The following is an 18,413-nucleotide window of genomic DNA, read 5'->3' as shown; positions in this document are numbered from 1 at the left end:
GCACAATTGCCTATTACCCTCTTAGCTTCATGTCTCCCTCTATCCCAGTGAGAGTCCGGTATATTACTGAAGTCCTCTATTATAATATAGGTGGGTGCGAGAAGCCGGAAATAATGGTGAGAATTGTATGTATGATTCTCCTGGAATATGGGGGTGACATGTAGATAGAGATTATTAATAGAGATTTAGTAATAACTTACAGAACAAATACACGTACTGACCCTCCGCATCTATTATCACTTTAAGATGCTCACATTGGGAGTGTCTTAAAGGGAAGGAGCCACGATTTTTAATTTTGTATTAATAATTATTGATTATATAATCAATTATTTTTAATACAAAATTAAATGTACCAATTTATTAGTTTTATTTTTTATTCATTTTTATTTCATCCACTGGGGGCTGCCATTTTAATTTGGTGGGGGTGTAAGTGTCTGAGCAGGACACTTACACGCAGGGAGATGGGGTCCATACACGCCATGAGGAGGATGATGGGGGCCATACATGCTGGGAGGAGGATGATGGGGGCCATACATGCTGGGAGGAGGATGATGGGGTCCATACACGCCATAAGGAGGATGATGGGGGCCATACACGCAGGTAGGAGGAGAATGGGAGCCATACACAGAGGTAGGAGAAGGATGGGGGTCATACACGCAGGTAGGAGGAGGATGGGGACCATACACGCCGGGAGGAGGAGGATGGGAGCCATACACACATGGAGGATGATGGTGGCCATACACACAGGGAGGAGGAGGATGGGAGCCATACATACATGGAGGATGATGGTGGCCATACACACAGGGAGGAGGAGGATGGGAGCCATACATACATGGAGGATGATGGTGGCCATACACACAGGGAGGTGGATGATGGGGTCATACACACCAGGATGCACTTTATGGGACACATTCTACTGTGGGGCACTATATGACACCATTACACTGTGGAGCAATATGTGAGGCACATTATAGTATGCTGCACTATATGGAGCCATTATACTGTAGTGCACTACCAGGGGTGGATTAAGAGTATCAAGGGCCCCGGGCAGTTTAGAAGGCGCGGGACCCCCCCCACACACACACCTGATTTATCACGTGACATGTCACATGATCCCCTGTGATAGATCATGTGATAGTTCACGTGAAATTAATTTGGCACAATATTAATTGTGCTGCCCCATCTGAGAGCAGCACAATATTGGGGCAGATACCCTGATTCCAGCGATGTGTCACTTTTTCAGCTGCTTGTTGTCATTTTGAGAAAATCACCGTTTTATCTGCTGCAGATCTAGCAGCTCTCTGAATGCTGCGCTCTGTATAGCCCCGCCCACACCACTGATTGGCAGCTTTCTGCCCATGCTCAGTGTACACAAATCTACTGATCAGTGATAGGGGTGGGGTCCTACAGAACTTACTAGTCATCTAGTGATAATTACCTTCTGACAAATCAATGATTTTATCAAAACAACACTAAGCAGCCCAGTAAGTGACACATTACTGGAATCAGTGCCTCTAACCCTACATTATGCTGCTCTCAGATTAGGTGGCAAAAACCTGATGACAGATTCCCTTTAAAGGAGCTGTAAAAACAAAAAAGTTTGTATTAAAAAAAATACAAGCCATTTGTGAAATTAACTTTTTTCATTGTTAATTCACATTAGACTGTATCTTCAACACTTTTGTCAGCAGGTCTTATTACAGACTCTGAATAGGGCAGCTCTCTCCCTCTCCCTCAGCAGAAAGTCACAGCATGGTTAAAAAACGGGATCTTTTATGATTTTCTCATAATAAATAAAAAAGGACATGCAAGTCCTCCAAACTATTTTCCGTTTCTCTATAGGGGAGGTCCTAAATCTTTCTTGTTCTTTAGTTGATCACATGTCAAAAAGGCAAAGCATTTACCATGAACTCGCCTAAAAAAATATACACGTGGAGAGTAATATCATCATCTGCATGTAAATATTCCTTGACTCTAAGGGCTCGCTCACACTGTCGTATAACACGGCCGAATGCTATGTGATGTTTTATCGGATAGGACTCGGCCCTATGTTATACTATGGGACAGTGCAGATCTGCGATTATTGGCATGAGAAAATAATCTCATTCGATATTCGGACCATGTGCACCCATACAAGTCTACGGGTGCACGTAAAACATTGGACTGCACTCGGATGTCATCCAAGTGCAGTCTGATGAACACTCACAGAGACTATGGAGAAGATGGAGAAATTAAGTTCTCCATCTTCTCCATATCTGTGCTGCGAGAGAATCGGATCACACTCAGTTGAAGCTCTGACAGAGTTTGAGCCGAGTGTCATTAGCATAATTGGCCCTATTCTCTTGCATGAGAGAATATATGGCTTAGTGAGTGGACCCTAAAACTGAATAGTAGTGACGGACAGGCACCTCACAAGCGGGATCCATGTAGCTCTCAGATGTCATGTAGGTAGGGCTTCATTCCATGGGGTAGGGCTTAATTTCAAGGTATATAAAAAAAAATGGACTTCAAATAAAAATTAAATGAACACAAAAAGTACTAATTGAATTATTTTTTTCGGATTTATGTTTGCAGCCCCTTTAAAAACCCTTTGAGGACCAAGGCACATATATGTCCCATAGTTTTAAACTGGAAAAAAATTGATTGAATAAAATTTAAGGTCCTCCAAAGTTTTAAGTAGGTCATAAATTCATATGAATACTTGCTCATACAATTGCACATGCCAAAAGATGAAGAAGAACAGAATCAAAAATATGACATTAAGTGGAGCACTTATGTAGCACCCTGAGGACTCGGCTGCTACAGGGGTATTGCACCTCGACCAGGGGCGGACACAGACTGTAGTGGGCCCCTGTGCAAGAAATTTTGGGGGGCCCCCCCTGCCCTTCATAAGGCAACAAAGTTATGTAAACATAACTCCCCATGTGCATCTCTCACCCCCCCATGTGCAGCTCTCACCCCCCGTGCATCTCTCATCCCCCCCATGTGCATCTCTCATCCCCCCCATGTGCATCTCTCATCCCCCCATGTGCATCTCTCATCCCCCCCATGTGCATCTCTCACCCCCCCATGTGCATCTCTCACCCCCCCATGTGCATCTCTCACCCCCCCATGTGCATCTCTCACCCCCCCATGTGCATCTCTCACCCCCCCATGTGCATCTCTCATCCCCCCCGTGCATCTCTGATTCCCCCCACTCCTAGTTAATTAATTGTATTTAAAAAAAATAAAACTTGTTATACTTACCCCCATGCAATCCCTGCAGAATCCTGGCGCTCGTCCACGTCGCTGCCACCAGGTTCTCCTGACGTTCGGCCATGTGACGGCGCCACATACATAGCCATCAGCTTTTGTTTTGGCCAAAAGATTTTTAAAGCCGCCACCACGATAAGGTAGACTCTTCTGGGCGGGCCCTACTCTAACCTATTAAAATTTTCTTAAAATATCCAATACTCTTTTTAGATATATTTTTATTTAGTTTTCTTTATGGGAATGTGTCATATACATTTTTTTTTTAAATGACCAATAATACCACATACAGGGAACACCGCCACACCATGACCAGACCACATATTACCACAACATAGTGACCGAATAATACCACACAGAAGGGAGAAAAACTGCCACACCATGACCAGACCACATATTACCACTACATTACTAATATTACCACCAGTGTCATTATACACGGGAGCTCTATACATGGTATGTATAACGTAAGTGTCCAGGTAATCTAGTGATCACCAGTGAAATTATACACAGGAGCTCTGTATATAGTGTCAGTGTACAGGTAATACAGTGACATTATACACAGGAGCTCTGTATATAGTGTACAGGTAATACAGTGATCATCAGTGACATTATACACAGGAGCTCTGTATATAGTGTCAGTGTACAGGTAATACAGGGATCACCAGTGACATTATACACAGGAGCTCTGTATATAGTGTCAGTGTACAGGTAATACAGTGATCACCAGTGAAATTATACACAGGAGCTCTGTATATAGTGTCAGTGTACAGGTAATACAGTGATCACCAGTGACATTATACACAGGAGCTCTGTATATAGTGTCAGTGTACAGGTAATACAGTGATCACCAGTGACATTATACACAGTGTACATGTAATAGACTGACTCACCGGTGACGTCTCTAGGTGAAGTCCTTCATCTTCGCTTTTCTCCTTCATCCAGCACAGACCGCCATCACGTCTTCCAGCCAGGACTCGTCTCTGCATAAAATAACACAGTTATCTAGAGCACATTCCCCAACTTCTACATTACGCAGCTGAATACAGACGTGCATCCACCATCAATATATGGTTAGTTATTAGGCAACCTACCATTCCAAATATAAATTGTAATCCACCACTGTGCCCCCATTAACTGTAAATAGGCACTTAATATATAATTTAATTAGAACCTCTACTCTTTCCGCCAATTTGTTACCAGTCACACTCCTGCATCCGCAACGCCCCCTACTCTATACTTCCTGCTCCCCGCATTCAATATTTACATGCACCCCCTGCCCCAATTCATTATATCATGTCCGTGCTCTCCCCACCCCATCATCATTTATCATTTACTCTCCCCCACCCCACATTCGTTATGTGCAGCTCATTATCCCCCTACTCCCAATTCCCCCATGTGCAGCTCTCATCCCCCTCCATGTGCCCCTCTCTCACCCCCTCCCCCCCACATGTGCCCCTCTCTCACCCCCTCCCCCCCACATGTGCCCCTCTCTCACCCCCTCCCCCCCACATGTGCCCCTCTCTCATCCCCCTCCCCCACATGTGCCCCTCTCTCATCCCCCTCCCCCACATGTGCCCCTCTCTCATCCCCCTCCCCCACATGTGCCCCTCTCTCATCCCCCTCCCCCACATGTGCCCCTCTCTCATCCCCCTCCCCCACATGTGCCCCTCTCTCATCCCCCTCCCCCACATGTGCATCTCCCATCTCCCCCCCCACACATGTGCATCTCCCATCTCCCCCCCCACACATGTGCATCTCCCATCTCCCCCCCCACACATGTGCATCTCCCATCTCCCCCCCACACATGTGCATCTCCCATCTCCCCCACACATGTGCATCTCCCATCTCCCCCCCCCACACACGTGCATCTCCCATCTCCCCCCCCACACACATGTGCATCTCCCATCCCCCCCCCCACATGTGCATCTCCCATCTCCCCCCCCACACACACACATGTGCATCTCCCATCTCCCCCCCCACACACACACATGTGCATCTCCCATCTCCCCCCCACACACATGTGCATCTCCCATCTCCCCCCCACACACACACATGTGCATCTCCCATCTCCCCCCCACACACACACACATGTGCATCTCCCATCTCCCCCCCCACACACACACATGTGCATCTCCCATCTCCCCCCCCACACACACACATGTGCATCTCCCATCTCCCCCCCCCACACACACATACATACACACACACACACACATGTGCATCTCCCATCTCCCCCCCCCACACACATGTGCATCTCCCATCTCCCCCCCACACACACACATGTGCATCTCCCATCTCCCCCCCACACACACACATGTGCATCTCCCATCTCCCCCCCACACACACACATACACACACACACACATGTGCTTCTCCCATCTCTCCACTCCTAGTTAATTGTATTTTAAAAAAAATAAAACTTGTTATACTTACCCCCATGCGATCCCTGCAGAATCCTGGCGCTCGTCCAAATCGCTGACAGCAGGTTCTCCTGACTTCCGGCCATGTGACGGCGCCGTCACATGACCGGAAGTCAGGGGAATCATGAAGGCGCTGCTGCAACAGCGCAGCTCAGCGCTGAAATGTCCCGGACCCGGCGCATAGCATGGGGCCGGGGGCCCCATGAGGAGAGAGACGCACAAGAGGGGGGCCCCTACCGGCCGGGCCCCAAACTGGAGTCAGGGCAGTCATGCCCTGATGGCGGCCCTGCTGGAGGCTGGAGGGGCCCCCTCTCCCTCGGGGCCCCCGTTCAATGAACCGGCTGCACGGGCGGTAGTTCCGCCCCTGACCTCGACCCAGATGTGTGGTATTCCACTCCCGGGTAAGGATGGAGTGTGGGACTGAGCTCAGTAGGCTGCATGCACTACATACATCCCATTTCCGGGGGACAGAACTACGGTACTCCCACCAAGTAAATGTGCAGGTACGACAGCGTCTGTCCCTGGCTGGAGTGGGAGGGGGGTGGAACATCCCAGTAGTGTAGGGGCAGATAGGGGGAGGACTCTGGGCATAGAGTTAGGAGCTCATTGGGTGCTAGTCACCTGGGCTCACACATAGAGGGAGTATATATGGTGGGCACCATCTTAGATCAGGGTCGAGTCAGTCTGAGGAGAAGCAGAGCAGAGGAGCTCAGCCAGGAGGGCTAACAGGGAGCTGTGGCTCCGGCTGGGCCCAGCTCCAGGGCCAGGCTTGTAGTGAGGAGGAAGAAGAGAGGCCCAGAGACGCAGAGCCAGAGGGAACCCTGAGATCCCAGAATTAAGCCAAAAGGGTGAAGGGTTGGCAGAAGAGGGCACCGGATCCCAAGCTGGCGGAGGCAAAAGTAACCCTTAGCCAGGAACCGGAGGTCGTGGTCAAGCTTTGCCACGACCCTCACCACATCCACCAGGAAGGTACACCACGAGTAGGGCCAGGAAAGCCAGAGAAGGTTTTGCCACCAGGAGGCCCAAGGGAACCGGACAAAAGTGGATCCCTGGTGGGAACGGCCAGTAGAGAGAGTGAGAGGGAAGCTCAGGACCACGCTCCGGAACTGCCTGGGGGTTAGCCGAGTCCCACACCTGGTGATTGCAGCACGGCTCGGGTGGTCACTCAAGGCCGGAGTGACTGAAAGAACATCTGTGAGTAAACACCCTGAAACTGCATCTCACGTCTCTGACTCTCCTTTCTGCATCATCACTACCTCCATCATCTGCACCAGCTGCCCTGAGGCCATACCCCTCCCGTTGGGGGTTATATCACCTTTGCTGCACACATACCACCGGCCTCAGCGGACTGTTCTGCAGCGGTGGCCTTGTGACCGCAAATCAACGGGTGGCGTAGTCGACACTTAACAACATCTACAAAGACTGCCACACACCTAGTTTGACACCCTGGGCACGGACCGGGTCCCCGCCACTCGGAGACTACTACCCCCATCGGATCCGGCTCCGGGTATCCCCTGAAAATGGCCCAGGGGGCGCGTCAACTTTGGCGTAGTCGGCAGGATCACGTGCCCGCAACCACCGGGTACTGCGTGCCTGAAGAAAAGTTCATATTTACCGTAAAAAGAAGTCTCCCGCCAATTCCGGAGGGTCCCCGCCATCGGACGCCATCTCGGATCGGTTCCCGCCGTTTGCCCGCCATCAGCAGTCTTTTCCCGCCATCCACAGAGTTTCCCGCCATTGGGAAGCGGTTCCCGCCATCTGAGAGGATTTCCCGCCTTGGCAGAGCGGACGCCATTATGGGCGTGCCAGAGGGTGGCAAGAGGCCACCTCCCATCGTGGGCCAGGACCAAGAATGGCGCCAAAAACGAAGACCGCCCCCACCAGCAGAGACTGTGATGCTTGAGATGTCCATCGGTGTGAGAGAACTGCCCCTGGAGTTGACAATCACCAAGTTGCCCCGGGACCACCCTCAGTGTGGGCGGACCAAGAACAAAAGAGAGAAAATGGGTGCAGCCTGGAGGAGTCTGGAGAAGCCGTACCCGGAGATGGAGGGAGAGTCAGGCAGCACCGACCCTGTGGTCAGGAGCCTGTTGCAAGCTACCACTCCACAAGAACTGGTGGAGATCCTGGCACAGCTCCCCCGAGACCGGGAGTGTGCGCAGACCGAGCTGGAGCGCCTCGCACGGAGGATGGCCCAGGTGCAGCGAGAAACGCTGACGGAGTGGAGCAGAGAGATGGCCCTGCAGGCTGGAACCCGCCAACGGAGCACGCCACCCGAGACGAGGAGTCAGACCGCCTCTGAGGATGGTGCAGGAGGAATCAAGGCCGGAGACGACGCCGAGGAAGGAGCTAAAGAAACGGAGGCAGGTAAAGGGGACGTCACTACCCCGAGCCGAGAAGCCGTGAGCCTGCCCCAGCTCCCCGTCGCAGAGCCCGAAATTTCCCCTGCCGTGCCCGTCGTTGCACCGTCACCGCTCCCGACTAGGCCTCAAACAGAAGCCGCGGCCACGCCCCCTGTGACGTCACGCGCCTCAACCCTGAGCGCGGCCAAGCAGGAGACGCCACCGGCCTGGTCGCAAGGTCAAGTAACCCCGGGCGCCGCCGTCTTCACGGTGCCCTTTACGTTCAGGGTGCCCCAAGCCTGGTCGCAAGGCCTGGTAAACCTGGGCGCCGCTACCACCACCGCGCCCTCAACTTCCACTGTGCCGCACCTGGGTGAGGACTTGTTGGCCCAGCACACTTGCCCGGATGGGCAGCCCTTTGTGTGGCCACCGGAGTACCACCATCCCCGACTCCGGAAAGAAAGACCCCTGTGCGAACCCCTGATCCCGGCTCCGGCGCCCGTCAAAATGACCCCGCTCTCGTTAGAGGAGGCGCAGTTTGAGTGGGACCCCGCAGGAGGAGACCTCATCGGGTTCACTCAGGAGACCCGGGCGGCCGCAGCTGAGCGTGCGGAGTGCTGCCGCCAGCAGTTGGAAGTCTTTGAGCGAGAACGGAGAGAGAGACGGGTCCGCGAGGAGCGGCTGCAAGTAAAGAGTGCAGAGCAGAAGAGCCGGACCCGAAGGAACCCCCGTGCAGCCCACGGTCCCCGTGCCACCGGGACTGTAATTAAATTCCAACTGCAGCACGGTTGGGGCTTCATCAGGGATCACAAAACCCCCGGTGACGTTTTTGTAACCCGCAGAGATGTCGAGTCTCACCTACCGGAGGGACACCGTGGTCGTGACCTGTACCTGGGTGACGAGGTCACCTTCACCCGGCACCAGTGTGCCAAAGGACCCTATGCCCTTCATGTACATCGCCTGACGGAAGAAGAGCTGCGGTGTGAGGAGGAACAAGAGGACCCGGACGGGTCTGAAGCCTACCCTCAGGAAGGAGCAGGAGGGCATCGTCACCATTAAGAGGTGAACTGAAACTGTATATAGTTACCCGTAAGGGTATATGCCATGCTGCTTAATTAAAATGAGTTCCCCGTTGGGACAAGTGTGAACTGTTCCAGTGTGTCCCATCTCCCCACAGGCTGAGGACTGAGAGCGGCCATATCCCTTGTAAATAGTTGCGCTTCTTAAAGCGCCCCCTACTGGTTTTATAGGAAACTGTTTTTTCTACAAGAGACTGTGGCACTTACCTGGTCACAATTTGCACAAGTGGCCAGAGGTCAAAAATGTTTTATATGAAAAGTTTTATTATGCTGAAAGAGTTAATATTATTTTATGATGTGTCCGTAACATTTTATATTAGTAACATTTTAAAAGAGAAGTACCTCCCATAAAGGGATGATTGAAGGTTACTGTTTATATATTTTATATGTAAGTGCACTTTAAAAAGTTTGTATGTTTTATGTTTTGCTCTTTTACAGCCCGAGGACGTGCTGTGATTTACCAGGGGGGAATGTAGCACCCTGAGGACTCGGCTGCTACAGGGGTATTGCACCTCGACCCAGAGGTGTGGTATTCCACTCCCGGGTAAGGATGGAGTGTGGGACTGAGCTCAGTAGGCTGCATGCACTACATACATCCCATTTCCGGGGGACAGAACTACGGTACTCCCACCAAGTAAATGTGCAGGTACGACAGCGTCTGTCCCTGGCTGGAGTGGGAGGGGGGTGGAACATCCCAGTAGTGTAGGGGCAGATAGGGGGAGGACTCTGGGCATAGAGTTAGGAGCTCATTGGGTGCTAGTCACCTGGGCTCACACATACAGGGAGTATATATGGTGGGCACCATCTTAGATCAGGGTCGAGTCAGTCTGAGGAGAAGCAGAGCAGAGGAGCTCAGCCAGGAGGGCTGACAGGGAGCTGTGGCTCCGGCTGGGCCCAGCTCCAGGGCCAGGCTTGTAGTGAGGAGGAAGAAGAGAGGCCCAGAGACGTAGAGCCAGAGGGAACCCTGAGATCCCAGAATTAAGCCAAAAGGGTGAAGGGTTGGCAGAAGAGGGCACCGGATCCCAAGCTGGCGGAGGCAAAAGTAACCCTTAGCCAGGAACCGGAGGTCGTGGTCAAGCTTTGCCACGACCCTCACCACATCCACCAGGAAGGTACACCACGAGTAGGGCCAGGAAAGCCAGAGAAGGTTTTGCCACCAGGAGGCCCAAGGGAACCGGACAAAAGTGGATCCCTGGTGGGAACAGCCAGTAGAGAGAGTGAGAGGGAAGCTCAGGACCACGCTCCGGAACTGCCTGGGGGTTAGCCGAGTCCCACACCTGGTGATTGCAGCACGGCTCGGGTGGTCACTCAAGGCCGGAGTGACTGAAAGAACATCTGTGAGTAAACACCCTGAAACTGCATCTCACGTCTCTGACTCTCCTTTCTGCATCATCACTACCTCCATCATCTGCACCAGCTGCCCTGAGGCCATACCCCTCCCGTTGGGGGTTATATCACCTTTGCTGCACACATACCACCGGCCTCAGCGGACTGTTCTGCAGCGGCGGCCTTGTGACCGCAAATCAACGGGTGGCGTAGTCGACACTTAACAACATCTACAAAGACTGCCACACACCTAGTTTGACACCCTGGGCACGGACCGGGTCCCCGCCACTCGGAGACTACTACCCCCATCGGATCCGGCTCCGGGTATCCCCTGAAAATGGCCCAGGGGGCGGGTAACTTACAGGTATTCAAGGTGAAAGAGACCAGCAAAGGCATCGTCTCGAATGACAGTAAAGAGTTAGAATTCAGCAAGCTGAAAATGAAGACAGCAGGTTAGAAGCGAACCAGACTTTATGGTGCTCAGAATTAGTCAAGCAGAATTTATTGACTGCTCTTGTAAAGCACTGAGACTCCCGCTGTGTATAGATGGCGCCGTGCGGCCTCCTGCTGTGTATAGATGGCGCCGAGCGGCCTCCCACTGTGTATAGCTGACTACGTGCGGCCTCCCGTTGTGTATAGATGGCTACGTGCAGCCTCCTGCTTTGTATAGATGGCTATGTACGGGCTCCCGCTGTGTATAGATGGCACCGTATAGATGGCTACGTGCGGCCTCCTGCTGAGTATACGTGCATAGATGGCTTTGTGCGGCCTCCTGCTGAGTATAGATGCCGCACGGCGCCCCCCCCCAGAGACAGCAGGAGGCCACAGGGCGCCATCTATACTCAGCAGGAGGCCGCACGTAGCCGTCTATACACAGCAGGAGGCCGCACGGCGCCATCTATACACAGCAGGAGGCCGCACGTAGCCATCTATACACAACAGAAGGCCGCACGTAGCCATCTATACACAGCAGAAGGCCGCACGGCGCCATCTATACACATCAGGGGGACACACGGCGCCATCTATACACAGCAGGAGGCCGCACGACGCCATCTATACACAGCAGAAGGCCGCACGGCGCCATCTATACACAGCAGGGGGACGCACGGCGCCATCTATACACAGCAGGAGGCCGCACGGCGCCATCTATACACAGCAGGAGGCCGCACGGCGCCATCTATACACAGCAGGAGGCCGCACGGCGCCATCTATACACAGCAGGGGGCCGCACGTAGCCATCTATACATAGCAGGGGGCTGCACGTAGCAATCTATACACAGCAGGGGGCCGCACAGCGCCATCTATACAGAGTAGGGGGCCGCACGGCACCATCTATACAGAGTAGAGGGCCGCACGGCGCCATCTATACACAGCAGGTGACCGCACGGCGCCATCTATACACAGCAGGGGGCCGCACGGCGCCATCTATACACAGCAGGGGGCCGCACGGCGCCATCTATACACAGCAGGGGGCCGCACGGCGCCATCTATACACAGCGAGAGGCCACACGTAGCCATCTATACATAGGGACTGCTGAGCACTATATACAGTGACGGATGAGCACTATACACAGTGACTGATGAGCACTATATACAGTGACTGATGAGCACTATACACAGTGACTGATGAGCACTATATACAGTGACTGATGAGCACTATACACAGTGACTGATGAGCACTATACACAGTGACTGGTGAGGACTATACACAGTGACTGATGAGCACTATATACAGTGACTGATGAGCACTATATACAGTGACTGATGAGCACTATACACAGTGACTGATGAGCACTATACACAGTGACTGATGAGCACTATACACAGTGACTGATGAGCACTATATACAGTGACTGATGAGCACTATATACAGTGACTGATGAGCACTATGTACAGTGACTGATGAGCAGTATACACAGTGACTGATGAGCACTATATACAGTGACTGATGAGCACTATATACAGTGACTGATGAGCGCTATATACAGTGACTGATGAGCACTATATACAGTGACTGATGAGCAGTATACACAGTGACTGATGAGCAGTATATACAGTGACTGATGAGCACTATATACAGTGACTGATGAGCAGTATATACAGTGACTGATGAGCACTATATACAGTGACTGATGAGCAGTATATACAGTGACTGATGAGCAGTATATACAGTGACTGATGAGCACTATACACAGTGACTGATGAGCACTATATACAGTGACTGATGAGCACTATATACAGTGACTGATGAGCACTATATACAGTGACTGATGAGCAGTATATACAGAGGCTTATGGTCATTATTTCGGCAGCTATTACATTAGACCCCTCCCCCTTGCTCACCAGCAGTATTTGCTCGGTAGAAGCAGTACCTCATAAGCTCCGCCCCTTTAGAACGTAGCTGGCCGCCCGCGTTGTGACGTCACAATCGACTCCTCGCTGATATAATCAGAATCTACGCGCATTAGCTGCCAAACCGCGGAGGAGGCAGAAGCGCGAGGTCCTGTCCGAGGGAGGAGGAGCCACAACCCGACAGCCGGCGGAGGAGCAGCAGGGAACATGCTGGCAATTAGAGGTTCAGAAGCGATTATTCATACAGAGGCTCCATCTTGTGGACACAGTGAGTTATGGCAGCTTCCTGATACCAGGTATCCAGCGATCTAATATCTGACGGACGGAATTAAATGAGTGGGGAGACGTATAACAACCGTGGAAAAACTGTGGCCTATAGCAACTAAGTGCAAACTCCACTCATAATGCTATAGAAAATGAACCCAGTGCTGTGATTGGCTGCTTTCAACAGCTACTAAGTGTCAATCAGAAGGTGTGATAAATCCTCAGATCTCGGTGTGTAGAGGATCATGGGTAGAGATAGATGTAATTGTGTCTCTACATGTCTATATAAATGCCTGTGTATGTATACTTGGATGCAGGCATACCTGTACAGATATATATGTGTATATAAGGACGTTATTAATGGGAGTAAATGTATATAGACATTATTTCTGTGTGTTTGTATGTACATATATTTTATGCGTTCATTCACACAATATACATATGTATATACACATTTACAGACCCACATCTATATCTCCAGTATATATAACACATATACTGCACACACCTACTGAAAACGTGTGTGTATGTACAGTATATGCGTTATATAGGGAAAGATCCAATAATAATAATAATAATAATAATGTTTCTTTCTGCAGCGCTTTACTATTCTAGAGGCGACTTGTACAGAGAATAAAGACAGAATAAAGATAACTCAGATATCTATGAGGAAATAGGGGCGACCCCAGGGGTGGATGATAGAATGTGCTCCTGTAAATGTGTATATATAGATGGAGATCTGTAGAAATGAATGTACATATAGATGCATCTGTGTGTATATCTATAGACTGTGTGTGATGTGGATATAGATGGATTTTTCTCTGTATTTCCTTGCATTTGATTGCATAATGATGATATTGTTTGGTTACAGTTTGGGGATATTTTGCCGCTGTATATTAGTATTATGTGAGATTTGGCTATGTACTAATATTACATTTCTGTGTAGCATCATTCTTAATCTATATACAATATCCTTCCTGGGCTCAGTGGAAGAGCCAACAACCCAAATACATATTCAAAGCACAGTTCACACCTGCATTTTGAATTACGCTGAACTCTTTCGTTTAAGAACAGGACACACAGAATACAGGAAATGTAATTAGCATGTGGCAGACACAGACGGGGCCACATGGACCATATTATTTTCTATAATGGGGTCAGTCACTTTTCTATTAGGGTGTCCATCATTTTACCAGAGAATACAGTGAAGCGTGCTCTGCTATTTCTTACAGTTAAAGGGAATCTGTCAGCAGGTTCTTTATATCTTTTGTGTATTATGAGGTTCTGCAGCAGCTGGGGTGTGTATTATGAGGTTCTGCAGCAGCTGAGGTGTGTATTATGAGATTCTGCTGCAGCTGAGGTGTGTATTATGAGGTTCTGCAGCAGCTGAGGTGTGTATTATGAGGTTCTGCAGCAGATGAGGTGTGTATTATGAGGTTCTGCAGCAGCTGAGGTGTGTATTATGAGGTTCTGCAGTAGCTGAGGTGTGTATTATGAGGTACCTTTTGATGGCAAGAAGATAAATAGTGTCCATTGATGCGATATGGGAAGAATGCACCAATCAATGGATGAAAAGAATAGTAATGCAATACACAAAAATTGGACTGTGGTGCAAAACATATAGACAAGGTGGAAACCACCTATTTAACACCTCATAAAGAATGGCCATTTCTTCAGGAAGAACAAGTCTTTTAAGATGTTTTCACCTTCTCTAAAGCTGGAATACCATGATAAGACAATGGAAGAATGTCTCATCATTGGATAAAAAGGACGATGGCGCAATCTGCAACTGTTGAACTTTGGAAAAACAATTAGTAAGTACTGGAGAACACATATTTGCAGATCTAGCCTTTATAGAGTGACCATCTCCTCAGCAAGATCAAGTTCTCCAAAGGTGCCTTAATTTTCTTTTTGGTTTTAACAATGTACTTAATCTGCCTACTGAAATGTTAGATTTTCTGCAGCATTAGGTGCTTTGTAACCTATATATTTGGAAATATTGGTGTTATTCACCAATTTTGGAGATGGAATGGCCAGATGAAGGGGTTGGAGGAGGCTGGATTTTTTAACAACATAGGTGCGGGTCCTGAAGAACAACATACATGTTGGTAAATTATTTTTCAGTGGCCTGATGGTTCAGAATATTTACACGCTTGTCAATTGGTGAGATGGCAACTCTCTTTCCTTTACTATTCATGTTGTGCCCCAAATATTTCAGACAATGTGGGTCATATTGGTACCTTTTGATGGCAAGAAGATAAATAGTGTCCATTGATGCAATATGGGAAGAACGCACGGATCAATGGATGAAAAGAGTAGTACTGCAATACACAAAAATTGGACTGTGGTGAAAAACATTTGGAGAAGGTGGAAACCACCTATTTAACACCTCATAAAAAATGGCCATTTCTACAGGAAGAACAAGTCTTTTAAGATGTTTTCAACTTCTCTAAAACTGGAATACCATGATATCACAATGGAAGAATGTCTCATCATTGGATAAAAAGGACAATGGCGCAATCTGCAACTGTTGAACTTTAGAAAAACAATTAGTAAGTACTGGAGAACACCTATTTGCAGATCTAGCCTTTATAGAGAGACCATCTCCTCAGCAAGATCAAGTTCTCCAAAGGTGCCTTAATTTTCTTAATGGTTTTAACAATGTAGTTGTTCTGTCTACCGAAACTTTAGATTTTCTGCAGCATTAGGTGCTTTGTAACCTATATATTTGGAATTATTGGTGTTATTCACCAATTTTGGAGATGGAATGGCCAGCTGAAGGGGTTGGAGGAGGCTGGATTTTTTAACAGCATCTGTGCATGTCCTGAAGAACAACATACATTTTGGTAAATTATTTTTCAGTAGCCTGATGGTTCAGAATATTTACACGCTTGTCAATTGGTGAGATGGCAACTCTCTTTCCTTTACTATTCATGTTGTGCCCCAAATATTTCATACAATGTGGGATAGAATGGTACCGTTTGATGGCAAGAAGTTAAATAGTGTCCATTTCTGCAATATGGGAAGAAAGCACCGATCAATGGATGAAAAGAATAGTAATGCAATTCACAAAAATTGGACTGTGGTAAAAAACATTTAGAGAAAGTGGAAACCACCTATTTAACACCTCATAAAGAGTGGCCATTTCTTCAGGAAGAACAAGTCTTTTAAGGTGTTTTCAACTTCTCCAAAGCTGGAATACCATGATAAGACAATGGAAGAATGTCTCATCATTGGATAAAAGGGACGATGGCACAATCTGCAGCTGTTGAACTTTAGAAAAAGAATTAGTAAGTACTGTAGAACACCTATTTGCAGATCAATCAATACCATGATGACGCGAGACTGACCACAACATTCAAAATAGATTATAGACCGATTCATCGAAGCATTAACACTAGTTGTGGATTTATTAAACACAGTAGTTATGCTGAACTGAGGACCGATTGATTCTAATATTTACACTACACGGTGGACTGACTGACCACAACATTTACAGTAGACTGTGGACTGACTGACTACAGCTTTTACAATAAACTGTGGAAAGACTAACCAGTCATTATCACTGAGATAAGTAATTTTGGCACTGATAATCATTGGTCTAGGCTTAAGTTCTAGATGGGCGGAGGTGTAATAACACCCATCTTCCTGATACATGAGAATATACTGTATGTGTTTTTTAAAATGTATATCTTCTATACACAACTCCTAGTATAACACCACCATATCTCAGGTACAGAGATAAGGAACATTTCTTCTCATTATCCTCTGTCTTTTATTTCATAACACCCCTGACCTGAGCAGTGTCACAATCAAAACCATGATTACGCGAGACTGACCACAGCATTCACACTAGACCAGGGACTGACAGAACACAGCATTTACACTAGGTGTGCATTGACTGAGCACAGTAGTTATACAATACTCTGGAATGACTGACCACAACATTTACAATAGACTGTGCACCGACTGACCATAGTATTTACACATGGTTGGGACCGACCGAGCACAGTAATAATACCATACTGTGGACTGACTGTCTATATCATTTGCACTAGTCTGTGGACTAACTGACTACAACATTCACAATAGATTATAGACCGGCTCATCCCAGCATTAACACTAGTTGTGGACTTGTATTTTTGTTGAACTAAGGACCGATTGATTCTAATATTTACACTACACTGTGGATTGATTAACCACAACATTTACAGTAGACTGTGGACTGACTGACTACAGCTTTTACAATAAACTGTGGAAAGACTAACCACAGTCATTATCCCTGAGATAAGTAATTTTGGCCCTAGTGTGTTATTGGTGTGTATAGCATGTAGCAGGAACATATTATCATATAGGTTGTCTTTTTACAGGTGACTGAATCCCAATGAGATATTAGAATGTGAAATTTTTGTTTGTGGACTCCAAGAAGAGAATCAGAGGAATCACATAACAGGTAATTAATTCTCGTATTAATTACTGATAATCGTTGGTCTAGGCTTAAGTTCTAGACTGGCGGAGGTGTAATAACACCCACCTTCCTGATACATGACAATATACTGTATGTGTTATTTTCAAATGTACATCTTCTATACAGAACTCCTAGTATAACACCACCATATCTCAGGTACAGAGATAAGGATCATTTCTTCTCATTATCCTCTGTCTTTTATTTCATAACCCACCTGATCTGAGCGGTGACACAATCAATACCATGATTACGCGACACTCACCACAGCATTCACCCTACACCAGGGACTGACAGAACACAGCATTTACACTAGGTGTGCATTGACTGAGCACAGTAGTTATACAATACTCTGGAATGACTGACCACAACATTTACAATAGACTGTGCACCGACTGACCATTGTATTTACACTAGGTGGGGACCGACCGAGCACAGTAATAATACGATACTATGGACTGACTGTCTATATCATTTGCACTAGTCTGTGGTCTAACTGACCACAACATTCACAATAGATTATAGACCGGCTCATCCCAGCATTAACACTAGTTGTGGACTTATTAACCCCAGTATTTTTGTTGAATTAAGGACCGATTGATTCTAATATTTACACTACACTGTGGATTGATTGACCACAACATTTACAGTAGACTGTGGACTGACTGACTACAACTTTTACAATAAACTGTGGAAAGACTAACCACAGTCATTATCCCTGAGATAAGTAATTTTGGCCCTAGTGTGTTATTGGTGTGTATAGCATGTAGCAGGAACATATTATCATATAGGTTGTCTTTTTACAGGTGACTGAATCCCAATGAGATATTAGAATGTGAAATTTTTGTTTGTGGACTCCAAGAAGAGAATCAGAGGAATCACATAACAGGTAATTAATTGTCGTATTAATTAC

Source organism: Phyllobates terribilis, unplaced genomic scaffold, assembly GCF_046119375.1.
Source record: "Phyllobates terribilis strain yellow unplaced genomic scaffold, ASM4611937v1 Scaffold_216__1_contigs__length_3321164, whole genome shotgun sequence".
Lineage (NCBI taxonomy): Eukaryota > Metazoa > Chordata > Amphibia > Anura > Dendrobatidae > Phyllobates > Phyllobates terribilis.
The sequence above is the reverse complement of the archived record's forward strand: the minus strand, read 5'-3'. Positions refer to the sequence as shown.